A 22285-nucleotide genomic window follows, 5' to 3' on the forward strand; every position below is an offset into this window, starting at 1 on the left:
GTTGCACATGTATAGCATCTCTGAAAATTCAGGCCACTTATTTCAGTTCTTAATTTTAGGCACTTAAGTCTGGAAAATTTGACCTCAGCTCCTGGCAAGCCTGGAAAGATGGAATCTTGCCTCACCCTGAACAGGGCTAGGCAAGATACCAAGACTGAAGCAGCAGAATATTGTTCTGATTCACAGATTGCTCAGGGAGTACCCCCAGGCCAAATGTAAGACAAAGGTTGCTCTAGAGAAGAGCTCCAACTTCCTGAAATTTAATGTGTTTGGCAAGAATTAAATATCAGAACAGCCGTTTTCAACCCAAGATGAAGTTGGGACAGGCATAATAAAGGTGTAACTTGATGTAGCTCTGCAGATATCTCCTGTAAATGGGATTTATTTTTCATTTAATGCAAGGGATTTACATGTCTAACTCATTAGCAATGATAAATAATATCCACCTAACCCTCCCATGCAACCAATAAACTTAGAAGTCTGCGGAAAAAAAAAAAAAAAGGAGAAGAGCAGAAGCTAATTAATGGATTTGTTTTTCCCAGCAGAGAACATCTGGCCACGCTTACATGAAGGCCTGATGACCCAGAACAGGAAGGATGTATTATTTTAAAACTATTTTTAATGATCAGCATTCAGTAAACAAGATTTTCCAATGCAGAGTGCTGGTGCAAGGATGACCATGTTACCTGCAGAGGATATTGAAAGTGAAACTGAACCAGCACAAATGCTGATGTGAACCAACGCTAAACATTCAGCACTAGACTAAGTAGTACAACAAACAAAAGGAGTCACTCTAATGCAGAATCAGCATCTTAATAATCTTCTGGAAACTGACTAATTAGTTCCCATTTGCTGCTTTTTTTTTTTAATTAAATGAATCGACCTCCACCCCACCCCGTCTACAGCATCCAGACATTTCATATATCTTGACAGAATCCTACAAACAAACAATAATGGAATCTTGAGTCCATTCACCACCACCACCACCAGTCCCAACCCCATCATTACCCTTACTTGCAGCATTCCAAGTAAGCAAAAACAAATAACAAAAATAACCAATATTTCTGAATTATTCTCAGTAAGGGCATGTCTACACTGTAACATAAAAACAAACAAACAAGGTCTGTTCTTAACTTGATTAGCAGCTTGATTGTAAGCCTATGCTGGAGCTGAATTTGATCTCCTAAACTGAGTTAAAAGCAGAGCTGCCATGTCATCACTATTATTCTAACCTAAATTTGCTGCTAATGTGGGTTAGCTAACCTGAATTAGGAACACAGGGTTGTTGTGTTTTTTGGGGGGGGGAGAAGGGGTGCGAAGGGGGAAAGTTTTGCAGTGTAGACATATAAGTGAGACAAAGGAGTGTCCTTACAAAGGACACTGGCAAATAAAATGGCACCACATCTGTCTTTGGTCATGATCCAATTCTCAAAGCATGGATATTGACCTTTGCAGAGACCAACTTTCTTTTTGCAATCTTAAAAAAGTCCTCTAAATAAAGGTCACATACTTCCAAGAATTATTCTCCTTACATGGAAGCCACAAATCCAGCTGACTCCTGAACTCAAACAGAGGAGAAGATAGGGGAGAAACGCCCTACACTCATATCAGCCTCAATGCACGGGTCCACAAACTGGGATCCTCCCTAAACCAAATCTGAACATTGGTGTAACCCCTTTGAATGTCCCCCTCTCTCCAAAACATCTCCTTTATCCAGAATTTTAAAATGTCCCTAAACAGACGAGAAATTAGCACACCTTCTTTCTTTATAAGTGATCAGAGGAGACAAACTAAGGTCTATGGCACTAACTGTGATCCTTTAACACTAATATGTTGCAAGCGAATAATGAGAAGTAATTTTACTTGCTTATTTGAACAACAGCAAATGAGTCCAATGTGAAAACAGGACTATTTTATAGAATGAAAATGCCTACAGTTTAAACAACTCAGCATCCCCAAAAGAAACTGAACTTCTTACAAAATGCTCCCTTGAGCAGATGCATTTGTATTTCTCTTACTGTAGTTTCAGTTGTTCAAGAGATATTTGATTAGCACAGTCAGATCACAATTAAGCAGTTTTTGAAGGAGGGAGGAATGATCAAAGCAACACACACATAAAAAGAGGGAGCATCTGAGCCTTCCAACAGGGTAGGAGGGAAGGGCCAAAAGCTACTTCTTGCACAGTCATCCAAGTACATCTAAACAAGCAGCCACCTCCTGTGATGTTGAATATATCCAGTACATCCTGGCAATCACATGATTTCCATCCATCATCACTCTAAGGTGAAATCATCATGAACTGACAAGGAGGATAAGAAGAGAGTGAGGGAGTTCACAAGTAAAAGGCAACATATTTTAGCTCTGAAAAATGTATTTTAAAAATCCTCTGCTTAAGACATACAGTGTAGTAGAAAAGAAATCCAAGAATTCTAATGGAATGGATTTTATATTCACTAGGCATCCAGTTTCATCACTGTGACTAAGCACCACTGTTACCAGTGCTAAGAGAACTATTTAGCACTATCTAGATAGGAGTTTGCTTAAAAGTATTATGTTTTGTGATTCAGACACATGCAGTTAATTAAAAAAAAATCCAAGAACATTTCATACTATTATTTTGCAAAGACACCGCAACACAAACTAATAGCCTGCCTCCAGACATTAGGGCCCATGTAAACATTCTCCACCAACTGCTGGCTAGCTACCGAACTGTGCTGGGGTAGAGGTGGCAATCAGGTTTATGCCTGCCAACAAACCAGACTGGATAGTTTGTACTGGATTTGCTGGAAAAGATTAGCAGGCCAGTGGAAGAAAGGCAATTTCATGCCCTGCAATGCAGTACAGGACATTTTTTCAGCATTTACTTGTGAACTGTTTCCCTTAGCAGAGATCTCCTGTGCTCGGCTGCCAGAAGCAGCCTCTGTTAGCAGACAGTGACCAGAATAACCACACTCCCATACAGTTAAGACTGCTAATGTCAGTTTCTGAGGGAGCAGCATGTATGGCGCTGACTGCAAGAATAGCACAGAATTTAGTTTGATCTGATTTGATCCGGTCCACTTCCCTTTTTCATTAACTACCTAGATAAAAAGCCAGCAGCATAAGCAGGAGCCAACGTCTCAGACAGCACTGAAACCAAAAGCATGAAGAGTCAGTGCAATGTAAAACAGCTCCCAAACCTGCACTTTTAGCCATAGACTCAGAGTCAACACCATGCAGGGTTTGTTCCATAAATTTTCAGATATGGGACCATTTCAACAAACTCTATGAAAACAGAGTTCGGTTTAGGTAAATCTGGAATAAACAGGAGTTATTTTAACCACACACACTACACTAACTGTGGTTATAACAAATCTGTGGTAATGACAACTCACTACTCATCTAGAGAATGATCAGCAAATGGCTTTTTTCCAAACAACATTAAAATGGTTAGACAGAACAGCAGCACAAAGAAGGTAGTCTTTACACTGACAGAATTTACTGCATTCAAGAGACTGCAGTCTGACTCTTAATGCTGCTGTTCAAAATGGGAACTGCTACTACAGTGAGGAGCAAAATGATGGAAGATTTTCATGTCTGGCTGGGGAAGGAACAACAACTGACACCTAAGGGAAAGAAAATGCAGAGAGAAGAAATTAAACTAACTTCTGTGAGGCCAGATTGACCCTGGGCTAAAAGCCAGGACAGGCACAGCTCTTCTGGAAAACAACTTATCAATAGATGATGCTGCATTAAACTACTATTCCATGTCCAATAAAACACAAATTTTAACATTTCTCTAACATTCTGAAACCAAGAATAAACTGTGAAGATTGTATTAGTTGCCTGAATTTAAGCCAAAAGGAGCCCATAAGAGACTGACTGGTTTGTTAACTCCACACAGAGTATTTTCAATGATGGTTTGCTATTAAAAAATGAAGTCTACTAAAGAAGATGGATACACTGTCTTATGAAGAATGTTGTAATTACTGTATTCCAAATATAGCCACACTGAATATTTTAGTGAACTGGATTTAAAAAGATCTAAAGCTTAAATATTCAAATGTGTGAACAGTGTCTGTTATCTTTCAAATACTGAAAGCTTATGTCATCTAATTAATTAGCTTTGAGTAATATGGGCCAAAAATGTTAATTCCTTTATTACTGGAAAAGATTCTGAAAACAGATAAATGTAACAGATAAAACACAAGTACCCGACTCTTAAGTTGGACATTAAAACTCAGAGTCTGAAAAACAGTCACCCACACAGCTATGAACTGCAAGAAACTTTCATTGGAGAACAGAGGACTGTAAGACCTTAAACTCTGATTAAAGTTCATGCTTCTATTTAAAAAAAGAACTAGCAAAGATATTCTTTCAAATATGATGTGAACACGAATAAATCCAATGCTGCTCTCATTCCCACAAGACAGTTCCAGCTACTGCTGGCTCAGAGAGCTCAGCAATGTGAAATCGACATGTCTGGGTCAGTTTCAGCCCTTCTACTCAAAATCCAAGCAGTGGAGAAAGAGACAAAAATCAGGTCAATTTCACACTGCTGTTCCTAGGAAAGCTATCAGCAACAGCAGAGTTAGGAACTAGAGATAATCATGTGGGGAAAGAAGATATAAAAAACCACAAGGATGAGAATGGGGCAGAGTTGCAGAGTCCCCTTTCCCTTGCAGCAGCCAGGGCTCTGAAAGTACAAGTGAGGGGGTAGAAAGGACCTTCTGGACTGGATCCAGGGACAGCATTTTGGCAGGAATTCTAATACCTTATCCTCACAGCCAGAGCTTCCCACTCTACCCCCTTTATCTTCTATGCTAGCCTCTGGATAGGAAGTGTCTGGTAAATATTTCAAGTTGGTTGGTGGGAAGGAGGGTAAAAAACAAAAAACAAACAAAAAAAACAAGCCCAGATTTTTCAACATCTACCAGAATTTCTTATATTACTATTTCTACATACAAACAACCTAGAACATGAATGCTGCAAGCTGTATGTTGTCTGTGGCATAAAAATAACCTTGTTTAGTATTTTTGATTACCAGTCTGTTTTTATGCTTTGCAAATGTTGATATACAATCAGTTTTCAATATAAACATCCATATTATGGTTTTCCCTGCTTCCTTTTGTTTTTCCTTGAGCAGATAAATTATAGGTGCTGGGGAAAAAATATTTTTGAAAGCTGGAGGAGAGTCTAAAAGATCAATATGTAAAAACCCCATTCTGCAGGCCTCAAGCATTTTGCAAGAGTATGAATTGCAGGGTCAGAGCCTGAAACTAAACAGAATTCCAAATGTGTTTTAAAGTAAAGCATCTTGAAATTATAGTACAAGTGGAAATGGTCTGCCAAAACCACAAACCAGCTGGGTATTTTCAGCCAAAGGAACTGTACCCTCCCTCATGAATTAAAAGCTTGACAGATATTCAGTTTGAGAACACTTCCAAGTACTGAGCACATCAGGATGAAGTGAGATACCACAGGATAGATAAAAAATAAATGTCATTTAGGAACTGCCATACTACATCAGTCCATACTAGATCCATCTAGTCCAATATCCTGTCTCCAACAGTGGTCAGTGCCAAATGCTTCAAATGAGGGCAAGAATATCTTTTTTATCAGTTTCTAAAACTTACTAGTTAGAATTAAGAATATCTACGCCAAAAACTATCTATTTTAACTGTGGATATACATTTATCCATATAAAAGTCTAATTTTCTAATGACTGCTACTAAGCTCTTGGTTTCATTGATCTCTTGTAGCCATGAGTTCCATAAGTCAATTATGCTCTGCATAAAATAATCTCCTTCCATCAGTTTTAAATGTGTTGCCTTTCAGTTTCATTTAATGCTCCTTTGTTCTTGTATTATGAGAAAGGATAAATACGTGCATCCGACTCTACCCATCATTATTTAATTTAGGACCCAGCAACGTGTCAGAGTATTTCAAATTATTCCTTTCCATGTGTATTACCTTGCATTTGTCAATACTGACTTTCATCTGCCATTTGACTTTGAAGTTCCTCACAGACTTCTCTAGTCTTAGCTATCTTAAATAATTGTGTCATCTGTCAACGTTGCAACCTCATCATTCACCCTCTTTCCCAATTCCTCAATAAATATATTAAATGGCACCTGATCCTAGCACAGGTCATTGGGACATCCCCACCATTAACCTTTGCTACGTGGAAAAATGATTACAGCAAGTATTTAATTTTGTTTCTGAAAATCCTTGGAGGAAAACCAAACTAAAAATTCTCTCCACTCTCTGAACTGACAGAGGGTATTACAAGGAAAATTTAGAAACCACTGTGACATTACCTCTATTGGAAATTCAGGATGTAGAAACTCATATATTCTATACTCCTGGGGGAATTCTGCACCAAAAATTAAAAATTTTGCACACATTTTAAAATTCTGCATATTTTATTTGTCAAAATAACACAATATAATCACACTCCCATTGTCAGCCCCAGCCACCCAAGGCTCAGAGCGGGAGCCCCAGCCACCTGTGAAAGGCACAGGTGGGAGCGCTGGGGAGAAATCACAAATTCTGTGTGAAAAAAAATAAAATTCTACAGGGAACATTAATTCTGCATAAATTCTGCATTCCATAGTGGTGCAGAATTCCAGCAGGAGTATTTCTACCATGATGACTGAACCAGGAGGGAAGCAGGCCCAGTTGCAACAGAGCAAAGCCTCAGGGTGATTTATAAAACTACAACATGCCTAAGGAGGGGACTTAAAAGTTCTGTCCTCTTCTCCCCCAGGTATAAGGGGAGGACAATGTCATGCCATGTTGGGCACCCGTCATTCCACATTAGCAGCTGTCTACACAGCAATTCTTACTGCATCAGGAATTCATGTTTTAACACACGAGCACCCAAACCCTGCTATAAGAGTTTTTGCCTTGCCTGTGTAGATAGGACCAAACAATGTTACAATCATCTTATCACTCTGTGCTGCAGCCCTGTAAAGATCAGAGCTATAACATGGAGAGGATCCTGCTTAGAAAGATTCAGCAAAGCTAGTGGCCCAAGAAGAACCAACTGTTGAAAGGTCATATCCCAACCCAATGGAAAGAAAACAATAGAAGCAGGAAGTAGAAGATACAGAGAAAAATAAGGGAGACCAAAACAAACCGATGACATTATTTCTTTTAAATTTAAATTTTACATAAAAACAGTGTACCTGGGATATTTTTCATGTAGCATTTATTTTCCCCATACCCTTCTTGTACTAATTGGTCATCCAACCAAAGAAAAGGGAAGTAAGTGGGAAATCTTTGGTAGGAAACAATAGCATCTCTCAAGCCATATGGGGCCACAAGCCACAATTTGGGCAGGTATGTCTCACATGGAGAGCCTGAAGCTGTAAGGTCAACTCTGCTTATCGCTAGGATTATCAATTTCATGACCGTGAAAAACATGTCACGGACTGTGAAATAAGCCCTTTCCCATGAAATCTGATCTCCCCCTTGCTGTTGGGAGCGCCCCATCCAGCTGTGAGTCCCCACAGGGCTGGGAAGGGACAGGACTTGTCCTTCCCCTGCAGGGGGACAAGGGGGAGGTTAGACTCACCTCTGGGTACCTTTTGGGTTGGGAGTCAACACCATGAAATTTCAAACGTAAACACCTGAAAATGTGAAATTGATCAATTTTAAAACCCTCCAGCTATGAAATTGATCAAAAGGGACTATGAATTTGGTAGGGCCCTACTTATCACTATAGCCTGCTTTTGCCTGAAAAAAAGCTGAAGCTTAGATATGTTTCAGAGAGGTTACTTTCATTTAGGTTTTTATTGCAGGCCTCACTCTAGGCATCCAAAGAGAGTTGCCCAGTACACAGTGGGCATCAAAATGACCATTTGCTGAAGTACAATTTACCAGATACTGTTCACAATCCCACTTCTACTGTTCCAAATGACAGGTTTCAGAGTAGCAGCCGTGTTAGTCTGTATTTGCAAAAAGAAAAGGAGTACTTGTGGCACCTTAGAGACTAACAAATTTATTAGAGCATAAACTTTCGTGAGCTACAGCTCACTTCATCCGATGCATTTCCGATGAAGTTCCAAACGTCTCTCTAACAGAGCACACTAAATTTAAAAATGCTACTTGGCAACTATCATGTCACGTGATCTGAAAACTGCATTCTCACCAGAGCTTACAAGTTAAGGCAATGATGGAATGTGGCAGTAACTGGATGTGATATCACCAAAGAACAACACGTTCATCAGGATACACTCTTGCCTCCGAGTCAGTAATGAACCAAATATTCTCACATGGTTTTACAGGGAAATATACGGCTGACAACAGTGTTTCAGAATAGATTTTAAACAGAGATCTCAGGCATTTGTGATCATTAAAGATCTCATAGCACTTTTCACAAGAGGAGTTCAATTCAGACTATTAGAGTCAATGTTCAAGGCCTGAAGGGACCACCAGATCATCTAGGTGGACCTGCTGTCCATTGCAGGCCGTCCCCCACATCCCCGCACACTAAATCCAACAACCGAAATTACATTAAAGTATTCCAGCTCACAGGTGACAAGACTGTTATGTGCCCCAGGCAGAGAATAGCAGGGACCCAAGTGCACTAATGCCCGAAGCCTACATAATAGCAGGGAAATGATTAAATGAGATATACCCAGATAAACCTGACAAGTGACCCAATGGCTCAAGCTACAGAGGCAAAAAACCATCCAAGTCACTGCCAATTTGAGCTGGGGGGAAATGCCTTCCCTCGCCCCCACATATGGTGATCAGTGTGACCCTGCCCATGTGGGCAAGAACCAGCCAACCAAGCCCCTGAGACAGAATGCTCAGTGCCACCTCAGATTCTACCTACTTAAATTCCCAAATGGAGTTTCAATTAGATGCAATACTGTTTCTTCACAACCTGTCTTATGTGGCTTCGTAGCGTTGCTCTACGGTATTAAGCAGGTGCCATGATGAACCACCCCAGAGAGGGCTGCAGTCAGTAGCCGATGAAGGAATCTATGTGTAGCATAAAAATGCATAAAGCACTTTGGGCAGGAACCTCCAGGGAGCCTAGAGAACTCTGGAACCAGACTCCCACTGAATTTGGGTGCTCAACTTCCTTAGGCTCCTTTGAAAAATCTCAGCAGGGAGGATCTTCCAGGATGAAAGGTACTAGACACATGCCCGACTATGTTAAAGCTCATTCATCTGACAAGAGAAAATGATTAATGCCACAGAGCAGAAGAACTCAACCCTCCTTGGCCAAACACCTCCTTCGGCAGGGCATGCAGGGGGGCAAGCGGGGCTAGTGGTGGGGATGGGGAAGACACGCCAGAGAAGCCCGTGGGTTAACGGTATCTGGCACAGACGCTGTAGTTACCCGCTGGCCACCTCAAAGCACGTTACAACGCTGTCGTCGTCCCCCCCCCCCATTTTACCTGGGGGGAAACTGAGGCACGGAGGGGTTAAGCAACGTACCCAAAGCCAGGCAGGGCTGAGCGAGGCTCCAGCCACTAGACCCGGCTGCCTCCCCCGGGCACAGTCGCTCCCCTGAGCCAAGGGCACCCGGCTTCGCCCAGCGGCGGGCCCCTCGCCAGGCCCGCTCCGCACGTGGGGCCGGCTCGCTACCACCGGCCTCGCCGCCAGGGGACGCCCCGGGCTGCGCCGCGGCCACCTCAGGGGGCGCCGTGCGGGGGGAGGGGCGTCAAGCGGGGACCCTGCGCGAGGCGTGGGCGGGGGGAGGGGGATTCTCCCCCCCCCCGCTGGCCCCTGCCGAGGGGAGGGGGTGGGGAGCACGAGGCGCCCCGGCCCAGGCCCGCTCCTACCTGCCGCCTCCTTCCGCTGCGGGACCCGCTCCAGGAGCCGGCGGCCTCCGCGCCGCGCCCGCTGATTGGACGAGCCGCCGATCCCCCCAGCGGCCCCCGCGCCGCCGCCCTCCGCTCAAAACTTTATTGAGACGCGTAGAGAGGGACACGGGCGGGGCCGCCGGGGGGGCGGGGCCGGAGGCCTCTGCAGGGGTGCGGGGGGGCGCCGGGCTGAGCCCCGGCTGTGGGGACCCCTGGCGAGGGCTCTCCCCGCCCCTCGGGGGCCTGGCACCACCTCCCCCAGCAGGCGGAGGCCTCTGGCCTAGTCCCTGCTCCAACTGCAGCCCGGGGCACCAGATCCCGGGCGGGGGGCGGGGGGCGCCACCGGTCTGGGCTTGCCTCCGCACTGCGGTGCCAGGCGCTGTACAAACACCCAGCGGGAAGCACCGGGGCGCGCCCCCAGCACCAGCCGGCCCCTTGTGAGCTCCATCTTCACCATGCCGGGTTGAGCGGGGAAAGGCAAATCCGCAGGGCCCAAGAGGGGGTGAAATGAACTAAACGGAAAACAAAGGCAGGTTCAGACCCAGGGTCCCTGTCTGGGCAGAGTCCTGACAGCCCGGCCTGCAGGCACTAGGCAGGCAAGGAGCAGGGTTCCCCTTCTTACAGCAGGGCGAGGCAGTGACTGCCAGGGCGTTACTCCTGACCTATGCCCATGTGAGGGCTTGGCTACAATTACCACACTACGCTGTGCTGTAGGCACTACTTATGCCAACAGGAGGCATCCTCCTGTTGGGTAGGTAATCCACCTCCCGGAGAAATGGTAGCTAGGCTGACAGAAGAAGAGGAGAGAACGACCCAGAAAACAACAAGAAAAGGAGGACTTGTGGCACCTTAGAGACTAACAAATGTATTAGAGCATAAGCTTTCGTGAGCTACAGCTCACTATTTGTTTTTTTTTCCACCAAATGCATCCGATGAAGTGAGCTGTAGCTCACGAAAGCTTATGCTCTAATAAATTTGTTAGTCTCTAAGGTGCCACAAGTACTCCTTTTCTTTTTGCGAATACAGACTAACACAGCTGCTACTCTGAAACCAGAAAACATCTGCTTTCTACCAGCATTAATCACCCCCAGGTTATATGGGGAGAGGCTGGACCAAGGTGCAATTTGCACTTCCCTGCGCTACTGGCAGAAGGATTTGGTCCCCGGTTCTTATTCGTGTTCAGTTTGGTATGGGGGCAACGATTAACAAAAATGGCCCATTTATACACTTTCCAGCTCTCGGGCCACATTCCTTAGGGCTGCTGCAGGGAGATGTAAATTATCCCAGTAGGGATTCATTCGGAGGGTGTCAGAGTAGCAGCCGTGTTGGTCCGTATTCGCAAAAAAGAAAAGGAGTACTTGTGGCACCTTAGAGACTAACAAATTTATTTGAGCATAAGATGAAGTGAGCTGTAGCTCACGAAAGCTTATGCTCAAATAAATTTGTTAGTCTCTAAGGTGCCACAAGTACTTCTTTTCTTTTTTATTCAGAGGGTGGTTAGTTGTGGTGCCATCACTACCCTATTGCTCCAGATTCCTGCTGGGGAGATGAGCAGCTTTGTTTCACAGCTAGGACTGAGTCTAAGGAAGCTGCTCTAGCTGAAGCTACCCAGAGAGAATCACTGAATTAGTCCCCTGCCCTAGCCACGCCCACTTCCTAGCCAGTGCTGCCCATTCTGCGGGCTGTGCAGGTCCCCTTATGTAACCCCCAAGGGTTGAAATCTGTTTCTGACCCTACAACCTGGCCGATTTGCAATCTCAGGGAAAGGGTTTTGCCAGCGTAACCCCATCCTGAATTTACTCTGTAAACATCTTCCATTAGAATACAGCTAGGAGATTCAAATATATCAGATTACTGTGTAATGATTTTGGCACTGAAATCCACACTGAAAGGAATAAACAAGGGTGGGGATTAAAAGCATATTACAAAAAAGCATCTAAAGGTTATAGCATCCAGGCATATTAACTGTCTTAATTTAATGGTGTGAGAGTTAATGATGCTCTCTTGTGCCACGTGAAATCACAAAGAAATCAAATTGCCACGCAAGAGAACAGAAGAAAGTGATTGCTTCCTCCCTCCAGATATGCACTATACTCCTTGCTAGCACTAACAAATCCTCTAGGAGCAGATTCTCTCATTTTCCTGGCTTTGGCTGCTGCCAGCGGGTAAAGGGGTAAAATGCTGCCCGTTTGAAGGCTTTTAAGTGCTTTTGTTGAAAGATCAGCAACATTATTTAAAAGACAGCCAGAGAACAGCTCTCCTTCCCTCCTGCCTAGTAGTTTCTTACCTTGCCATCTGGATTTGTTTCATGCTGTCTGCCTCACTGGTGACATGGAGCTGCGTGATCGTCTGGTGTCTGACATTCATACTGCCAGCATCAGACACTGGCCTTCAAGGACACTGGATCCAGCATCCTAGTTCAAAATACCAGCTGTCTAGGATAGAGATAGGAGATGGAGGATTTTTTCCCCCCACCATCTTCTTTCTTTTCTCTACGGTCCTTTAAAGATTGCACAGTGGTGATTTGCAAGATTACAGGAAACACAAGGAATGTACAGGGATGCCCTGTCCTTGGGCAGAAAAGCGTTCTTCCAACCAGCTTGATTAGGATGAAAGGCTGCCAGGTTGGGGTTTGGTTAGTTGGTTGGTTAGTTATGGTTTGTTTTTAACAGTTCCTGTTTCCTGCAAGACCCCAGGCCTTTAGTATGGATTAAATAGGCACATATTTGCAAAGTGAGGGAGAGGGTACAAAAGGTCTCCCTCCTTGTATCCCAGCATAGGGGCTAGTCAATCATTGAGCTCCTGAGCCTGATCCTGCAAGGTACTGAGTGCCCTCGACTCCCATTTGAGTTGAAGGCAATTTAGTACCTTTTGCAGGTGACACTATGCACCTTGCGGATTGGGGCCCATAAGGGCACTTTGCTTGAGGGCAGGGATATGACTGCACCCTTCTGTGGCTGTCGGCAGAGATGACCTAATGTGTGGGTACTGCGTGCATTCCCACAGTCACCGTGCCTTCTGGATGCAAAGTCAGTAACCAGACCTTCAGACCTAGGGTTCGCCCGTTTTTGTAAAGTTACCTGTTTTCAAAAACCCTCCACTATATATGATCCCACCCCACCAGCAGACAATGAAGTATTATGGTTTCAGTTAACAAATAGTTGTGACTTGTATAATTTTACAATAATGATACAAAGCAACAATTCTGTAATTGCTCTTATGACATACTCTATATGATTTTATTAAAATATGCTAATGAGTGTGAATATAATGTAACTGGAATATGCTTCATGCAGAAAGTGTCTTGTAAAATATCATTACAAAGCTTATAATCTACTGAGTGTGGTCATCCTATTTGTATAAATGTATCACTCTTGTATCTGAAACTAGAAATATAAAATATAACTCTGAGGCAGCCATCATGAGAAATCCCCTAGCTACCACCTGAGCTGGAACAAGGGCTGTACCAGGGAAAGGATTGGGTCCAGACTAGAAAGGTGTCCGGTCTGTGAAAGAAACTTATTGAAACATCTCTAAGGGTGAGATTTTATCTGTATTGAGTTTTTTATTACTGTACTAGACTTAGACTTGCATGTTTTATTTTATTTCGCTTGGTAATTCACTTTGTTCTGTCTGTTACTACTTGGAACCACTTAAATCCTACTTTCTGTATTTAATAAAATCACTTTTTACTTATTAATTAACCCTGAGTATGCATTAATACCTGGGGGGACAAACAGCTGTGCATATCTATCAGTGTTATAGAGGGCAAACAATTTATGAGTTTACCCTGTATATGCTTTATACAGGGTAAAACAGATTTATTTAGGGTTTGGACCCCATTGGGAGTTGGGCATCTGACTGTCAAAGACAGGAACACTTCTGTAAGCTGCTTTCAGTTAAGCCTACAGCTGTCAGGGGATGTGGTTCAGACCTGGGTCTGGGTTTGCAGCAGGCTAGCGAGTCTGGCTGAAACCAGGCAGGACACTGAAGTCCTAGTCTGACTGAGCAGGAAAGCAGGAGAAGAAGTAGTCTTGGCACATCAGGTGGCAGCCCCCAAAGGGGTTTCTGTGATCCAACCCATCAAAACTCTCTTCATATTATTATAGACACGGAGCTTGAGTCAACCCTGCTGGCGCATAGGGTTGCAAATTGCCCCTCTCTGAGATAATAGGGACTTACTGCTTCCCAGGGGGTCTCACCCACAGGGGAAAGCGATCAGTATTTTCACTACTCTGCTTGTGCAGCACCTAGCACAGTGGGGCCCCAATCTTGGTTACATAAACATAGAAATAGTCAATGGTCCATTTAGGTCAGTATCCTGTCTTCTGACAGTGGCCAATGCCAGATCTGTAAGAGGGAATGAACAGAACAGGGCAATTATTGAGTCATCCAGTCTCAGCTTCTGGCACTCAGAGGTTTAGGGACATCCAGAGCACGGTGTTGCCACTCTGAGCTTCTTGGCTAATAGCCATTGATGGGTCTATCCGCCATGAACTTACCTAAATTATTTTCTGAACCCAGTTATATTTTTGGCCTTCACCACATTCTCTGGCAAAGAGTTCCACAGGTTGGCTGTGAGTTGTGTGAAGAAGTACTTCCTTATGTTTGTTTTAAACCTGCTGCCTATTAATTTTATCGGGTGACCCCTGGTTCTTGTGCTATGCGAAGAGGTAAATAACACTTCCTTATTCACTTTCTCTGCACCATTAAGGATTGCATAGATCTCCAACATATCCCTCCCTTAATCATCTCCTTTCCAAGATGAACAGTCCCAGTCTTTGTAATCTTGCCTCATATGGAAGCTGTTCCATCCCCCTAATCATTTTTGTTGCCCTTCTCCGCACCTTTTCCAAGTATGTATATTTTTTGAGATGGGAATACCAGAACTTCATGGAGTATTCAAGGGATGGTCGTATCATGGATTTATATAGTGGCATTATATCCACTCTATAACTATCCACAATGACTCCAAGATCTCTCTCTTGAGTGGTAACAGCTAATTTAGACCCCATCATTTCATAGGTGTACTTGGGATTATGTTTTCCAATGTGCAGCACTTTGCATTTACCAACATAGAATTTCATCTTACGTTTGGTTCGCTCTTTTGTTGGTTGGTCTCTAGGAACACTGATAATAAACATGAATAATAATCATAATTAATATCTTCTTTGGGGGCTCCATCGGGATTGGCAACTTTAATTTCCACAGGAGCTCCACGGCAAAGCCAGTGGCAGAGGCAGCTGGGGGATGGGTACAACAGTACAGCCAAGAGCCAGTAATGCCCACTTTTGGGACTGCATCAACTGGCTACAGCTCTTCCAATGACATGGGAATTACAGGGGCCATTTGCTGCTGCAAACTCTTCTCCAAGTGGACTTTTCTTCATTAGGGTCTCCAGTGCCTCCTTCCAGCACAAACCCTGCATCAGTGAAGCCCAAAGCTTACAAATGCTAATCACCCAGAAGAACCCGAAATTCAGAGATAAGCTTGTTGCTTTACAATGAGATGTAACATCAAAAAAGAAAGGAGAGCGCTCGGGCCATTATCCCATCATGCTTCTAGGGGATAATGTTACACTTAGCATAGATCTTTTCTTCTTGCAAGACAGCTGATTTATACTATCTACAGGCCCAGTCTCGTAGCCACTCCATGTATAGAACTCCCACTGTCTCTGGTGGGAGTTGTGAGCTCAGAGCCACCCCTGTGTCAGGGCCTATATAAATCCAGTGCCACTAAATTGCTGCAGTACCGGGATGAAGGTACCAGACAGACAGGCTAATAGTTCATAGCGCACTCCATAACAAAGTGGGGAATTTTTAACAAGGATTAACCCTGACTGACGTATCATAGGATCTTATGATTTATTTATTTTTGTAACTATTGGTGATGATAAACAGACAATCCCTCTGCAAGAATCAAGAAAGGGAACAAACTCAGGGTAATAATAAAAACATTAATAGCAATTGCTAGGACCTAGTTCTGTCAGGCCTTTATGATTTAATTCTGACACTGGATTAGTGACAGTGATTCTGTGAGGAGTTTGTGATGCAATTTGGATGAAAAGCACTATACAAAATAAAACCTGAATTGTATGTCTACATTGCAAAACAGAATCTGTTATCCCCTACATATGTATAGCCAGGTTTGCCTCAGTTATACTGCTGTCAATCGAAATTTGACTCTTTCCAACAGAGGACAGAATCAAGCCTTTCCTGCACTGTAGCCATAGCATTACTGCTCTCATGCATTATTCTGCATAGCAGAAATGACATACTCAGGCACTATATTTTGCCACACAGCAGCTCCATATATGATGATGCCAGAACTGTGATGAATCCAGCAGCTGGATAAAAATAGAAGCTGACATGTATAAAGGCTGTTGGTCTTAAGGTACTTAACTGATGTATTCAAGTTTGTCTCAATAACATGAAGGTTGTGATACAAACAAGGCAAGTTTGAGTTGATGGTTCCCACTATAAAGTGCCCATTGTCCATAGTTGTTACAGATGTGTGAGTAAAGAACACAGATGTTTCATTACATGAGTGCTGGAATGCTTGTCAAAATATTAATAAGCCTGGGTATTATTGGTAGTAGGGCTGGGCGAATAATGTAAAAGAAGTGCCCAGTAACATTCGTTTGCATAAACCCACAAATTCACTTCAGCATTTACGACCCTTTCTCTTCACTTTTCATGTCAAAGTTTTATTTGCAAGAATAAATTATGAATGAGTGTTGCGAACACTCCTGTGTGCATGTATTTGTTATTATTTATATTGCAGTAGCACAAGTCCCAGCCATGAGCCAGGACCCCACTGTGCTAGCTTAGGTTAGTTCAACATCTCCTCTGCCTAGTGGCAAATGGGGCAAGCAATTTTTCTGACTGCTGTCTGTCCAGAGAAAGATGTTTGACGCCATTGTAAGTAGTCTCCATGGCGGGCGCATTCTTTTTGATTGTCCTGTGATAGGACATTCTTTGTCCTCCACACCTTCTCTTCCCTCCCGGTGGAATCCAATCTAAGACCCATCTTGTGCTTCTGCCATGAGGTAGCCTGATGACATGGCCAAACCACCATAGCCATCCCTGTGCGATTACTGAGTCCATAGTCTGCTGGCCCATGCAGTGCAACACTACCATTTCACAAAAAGAAAAGGAGTACTTGTGGCACCTTAGAGACTAACAAATTTATTAGAGCATAAGCTTTCGTGAGCTACAGCTCACTTCATCCGATGAAGTGAGCTTAGCTCACGAAAGCTTATGCTCTAATAAATTTGTTAGTCTCTAAGGTGCCACAACTACTCCTTTTCTTTTTGTGAATACAGACTAACACGGCTGCTACTCTGAAACTACCATTACAGTTGCACGATCTCTCCAATTAATTCCCAAGAATTCTCAAACAACACTGGGCAAATGCATTCAGCCTCCTCTTGTGAACTTCCACCATCTGCTATGTTTCTGAGGTGTACAGTAATGTTAGAAAGAACACTGTGCTAGGCGGTGTACAAGCAGAAAAAAGACAGTCTTTGTCCCAAAGACTATTTTGCATGAGCATTCAGGGAACATATGTCTGGCCATTTTGAGAGTTATTTATAGGTCTGGGAGGAGTTGGTTCAGGAAACAATGTGACTTAGGTAATCATATGCACCTTGCAAACAGCAAATTCAAAATATCAAACACCCAAAGCAATAGTCTTGGCAGCTAGATTGTGAGCATCCAGGTACACCATTAATCAAATAATTTTGAATGAGGAACATATCTGTAAAAATCAGAGTCTTTGCAGACAATTCACACACAAAAATAAGGGAGTTAAGTTTGTCAGATTAGTTGTTCAGTGCATATAATTCGCTGCTGCCTAACTGAATGCAAGGCATAAAACTAAGTTAAGGGAAAGAATCAGCGTGGTGAGGCTTTGACAGAAAATGTAATTAGTAGTTCCAAGCATAGGTGTTAGAGCTATATTGCAGAAACAGATTTGTCATTAAAAGACAAAACAAGAATACAAAATTCATATCAGTCCCCTTTCTCCTGCTCTCTCATATCAAAATATAGCAATTAGCAAAAATATACACTCAATAGTTATCCTATCCACCAAAGATAAGCCAGCTATGCCTGTACCCACAGGATGACACACTATGTCTACACAGCAAAGAAGAACCTGCGGCTGGCCCGTGCCAGTTGACTTGGGCTGTGGGGCAGTTTCATTGTTGTGTTGATTTTCAGGCTGGTGTGGATGGATCCTAGAGCTCGGACTCCAACCCAAGCCCAGAAGCCTACGCAGTAATGAAACAGTCCAAGCCTGAGTTGGCTGGTACAGGTTTTTCTTTGCTGTGTCGACAAACCCCCACACATGCATATAAATTATGACTGAATGCTCAGCACCACACATGATGGGACCCACCCTTCCTCCTCCAAAATATTACAAATTAGGGCCAAACATCCACCTCCTCCCAAATAATATTTCTGCAGACAATCAGCATTTCACAACCAGATTGGTCTTCCAACTGCTCATCTTCCAAAAGTTTGGCTACAGGTGCATCTCTCCAGACATAGCCTCGGAGCGAATCCAGGCAAAATAAAAGAATATGAAACCAAAGAATAAGAAAATCCTTCAATACAGAATAAATGACAATGGCACCTGGTTACAAACTTTTTGCATAGGCTGGTAGTTACAACTTAGTAGCTCTTTTAGCTCTAATGAGCTGTTGGAACTGACTCTGCAGCAATTATTACAAATGAAAGATCTCAGTTCAGAATTTATGTACAGAATGATTAATTGTCCCAGTGTCATTTTCCAGCCTGAGAAATAGCTGGGCAGTGGCCAAATGTTTTATCCACACTGGGATGGATTCAGGCCAAATATGGCTCAGATTTCTCGAAAAGAGGAACCCAGGGCCACTTTTGGCACACAGGAGTTTCTGGTGGAGTTGAAAAGACAACTGGGAGCAGGAGGTTGGGAGGGTCGGCATTTGAGACTTGTCTACACTTGTCTTCACAAAAACCATTCCTGCTGGTGTTAGATCAGTGGGAGCTCTAGCATAGATACATCTCCCATGAACAGCCTGTGTTAACCTACTTTTCAGCTGGCTTAACTAACAGGAGTATAAATCCTGGAGCCATAAGAGAGTTCTCTGCACTAGGCCTCCCACCAGTCTTTGTCACTGCTCTGCCGAGCAAATCATAGCACTGGTGGGAATAATTTTATACCATATTGACACAGCAATATGGGACAGAAAAAGAGTGATGGGTCGTCCTTCAGGATGGGTTGTAGATCCTTGATGACGCGTTGGAGAGGTTTTAGCTGGGGGCTGAAGGTGATGGCCAGTGGTGTCTGTTATTTTCTTTGTTGGGCCTGTCCTGTAGTAGGTGACTTATGGGTACTTTTCTGGCTCTGACAATCTGTTTCTTCACTTCAGCAGGTGGGTATTGTAGTTGTAAGAATGCTTGATAGAGATCTTGAGGTGTTTGTCTCTGTCTGAGGGGTTGGAGCAAATGCGGTTATATCGTAGAGCTTGGCTGTACACAATGGATCGTGTGGTGTGGTCTGGATGAAAGCTGGAGACATGTAGGTAGGAATAGCAGTCAGTAGGTCAGCCGGTATAGGGTGGTGTTTATGTGACCATCGCTTATTAGCACCATAGTATCCAGGAAGTGGATCTCTTGTGTGGACTTGTCCAGGCTGAGGTTGATGGTGGGATGGAAATTGTTGAAATCATGGTGGAATTCCTCAAGGGCTTCTTTTCCATGGGTCCAGATGATGAAGATGAAGTCACCTACTACAGGACGGGCCCAACAAAGAAAATAACAGAACGCCACTAGCCATCACCTTCAGCCCCCAACTAAAACCTCTCCAACGCATCATCAAGGATCTACAACCTATCCTGAAGGACGACCCATCACTCTCACAGATCTTGGGAGACAGGCCAGCCCTTGCTTACAGACAGCCGCCCAACCTGAAGCAAATACTCACCAGCAGCCACACACCACACAACAGAATCACTAACCCAGGAACCTATCTTTGCAACAAAGCCCATTGCCAACTATGTCCACGTGTCTATTCAGGGGACACCATCGTAGGGCCTAATCACATCAGCCACACTATCAGAGGCTCGTTCACCTGCACATCTACCAATGTGATATATGCCATCATGTGCCAGCAATGCCCCTTTGTCATGTACATTGGTCAAACTGGACAGTCTCTACGTAAAAGAATAAATGGATACAAATCAGATATCAAGAATTATAACATTCAAAAACCAGTTGGAGAACACTTCAATCTCTCTGGTCACTCGATTACAGACCTAAAAGTTGCAATTCTTTAACAAAAAAACTTCAAAAACAGACTCCAGCGAGAGACTGCTGAATTGGAATTAATTTGCAAACTGGATACAATTAACTTAGGCTTGAATAGAGACTGGGAATGGATGGGTCATTACACAAAGTAAAACTATTTCCCCATATTTATTTCCCCCTCCACCCCCCACTGTTCTTCAGACGTTCTTATCAACTGCTGGAAATGGCCCACCTTGATTATCACTACAAAAGGTTCCCTCCCTCCCCCCGCTCTCCTGCTAGTAATAGGTCATCTTAAGTGATCACTCTCCTTACAGTGTGTATGATAAAACCATTGTTTCATGTTCTCTATGTATATAAATCTCCCCACTGTATTTTCCACTGAATGCATCCGATGAAGTGAGCTGTAGCTCACGAAAGCTTATGCTCTAATAAATTTGTTAGTCTCTAAGGTGCCACAAGTCCTCCTTTTCATTTTACCAATGTCAGTGGGAGCAAGACTGAGGCCTTCTTTTTCTGTCTCAGTGCCAGGCCTCCCCACTGTATAGCATCTAGCCAAGTTTACCTTTGCCCACCTACTGACCACTTTCCTGGTGCCTGGCCCAATAGAAACATCTGCAGATTGTCATCCTCTGTGCCCAGGAGACATAAGAATGCTTAGCAGCAGTGGAGTTGTGCTTCCCTTGGCCACATTCCTCATGTCCTGCCAAAGTCATTCACATCCTTGAAAGAGAAGGAATCTTTTCTTGACACTTGGCTTCATTTGCAAAGTAATGCCAGCTCTGCTGCTGTCCCAAAGGCTAGAGCCTCTTGGAAACCAAATGGTTCAGCTATTTCCCATTTTTGCAAACACAGTGAGAGGATGCTTTGTCTGGTTTAATGCTTGGGCTGATTTATAGCAGTGACATGGAACTGGCTACATTCTTCTTCTTCTCCTCAACTGCTACCTTTCCCGATGCTTCACTTATATATTTATTCCCATGCATATCTCAGTGCAGAGATAGCCAAAGTGCAGCTATCAGCAACCCTCCTCTTGTAAGGTACATATATGGACCCCATTACTGCAGTTTTTGAGCATCTCAGTCTTTAATGTATTTCTCCTCAACACCCCTGTGCAGGAGGGAACTGAGACCCTCTCCATTTTACAGATGGGAAACTGAGGCAGAGAAACTAAGTGATGTAAGAAAGGTAGGATGGTCCAGTGGTTAGGGCACTAGTCTGGGGCTTGGGAGAATCAGGTTCCATTCCTTGCTCCACCGCAGACTTTCTGTGTAACCCTGGGCAAGTCACTTAGGTGGAATAACATATGCAAAAGCTCTTCAGTGATTTGGAGCCTAAGCACCATTTATAAAAGTGACTTGAGCACCTAGGAGCCAAAGTGACATCTGAAAATGGAATCTAGGCTCCTGCTCCTAAGTTATTCAGATGCTTTTGCAAATTTTACCCTCTGTGCCTCAGTTCCCACTCTGCTAAATATGTTACAGATTGGGACGCACTCAGATTATGACAGTAATGGAGGCCAAAAAGTAGCTGAGATCAATGTTACTGATCCAGTACTGGTTTTCCATGTGGTGCTCCAGTATCATAGTTAGGGATGCCTGAAAGTTCTGTTTTTAATTCCATCACTCAATATATTAGTGTGATATTATGCAGGGTACAATATGGACCAATGAACAGCTGTGTCCCCTCAGTTCTCCAACCTGTGGTGCCTTTTGAGAGATACCACTCCTGGGCTGCTCACACACAGTCTTCAGCATGTAAATTATTCCCAGTTATACTGAATGAGTGTTTTAGCCAGCCACACTTGAATTACACTGCAAAACAACACCGGCAAATTACTAGTCCCAGACTCTCCCCAAAAATGTACGTCTCATACCGGCCAGCTCTCTCCTGGACAATACAAGCTCATGTAAAGTCCATCATTTTATTAATAGAAAATGACATATACAAATCCTGTTATGCCAAATGGAGTTTCCAAACACTTCAATCCAAACACATTGGTTTAGATAAAACAGTAAAACAAGTTTATTAACTATAGAAGGATAGATTTTAAGTGACTACAAGTAATGAGGCATAAAAGTTAGAACTGATTACAAGAAAATAGAAGTAAAACACGACTACTGCCTAACTTAACAAACTACGTGAATCCAAAGTGTTCTTGATGCCGTAGGTAGAGAGAAAGGGAGAGAT

The 22285-nt window shown here is 43.5% G+C and overlaps 1 protein-coding gene across 5 annotated transcripts in view; it reads right to left on the bottom strand.

The window, feature by feature from the left end:
* The window catches only part of NUP93 (nucleoporin 93), a 127814-nt gene extending 115391 nt beyond the window's left edge, over window positions 1-12423 (bottom strand). The window contains exon 1 of one of the 5 annotated variants that reach the window (XM_038368047.2): window positions 12091-12423. The gene's annotated coding sequence lies outside the window, so the exon portion shown is untranslated. Of the gene's footprint in view, window positions 1-9395; window positions 9574-9782; window positions 9900-12090 lie in introns of those variants that run through there. The other 4 variants (XM_038368045.2, XM_038368046.2, XM_038368048.2 and 1 more) reach the window with 4 other exon arrangements.
* Between the last annotated feature and the right edge of the window lie 9862 nt (window positions 12424-22285).

This window comes from Dermochelys coriacea, chromosome 12 (assembly GCF_009764565.3).
Source record: "Dermochelys coriacea isolate rDerCor1 chromosome 12, rDerCor1.pri.v4, whole genome shotgun sequence".
NCBI lineage: Eukaryota > Metazoa > Chordata > Testudines > Dermochelyidae > Dermochelys > Dermochelys coriacea.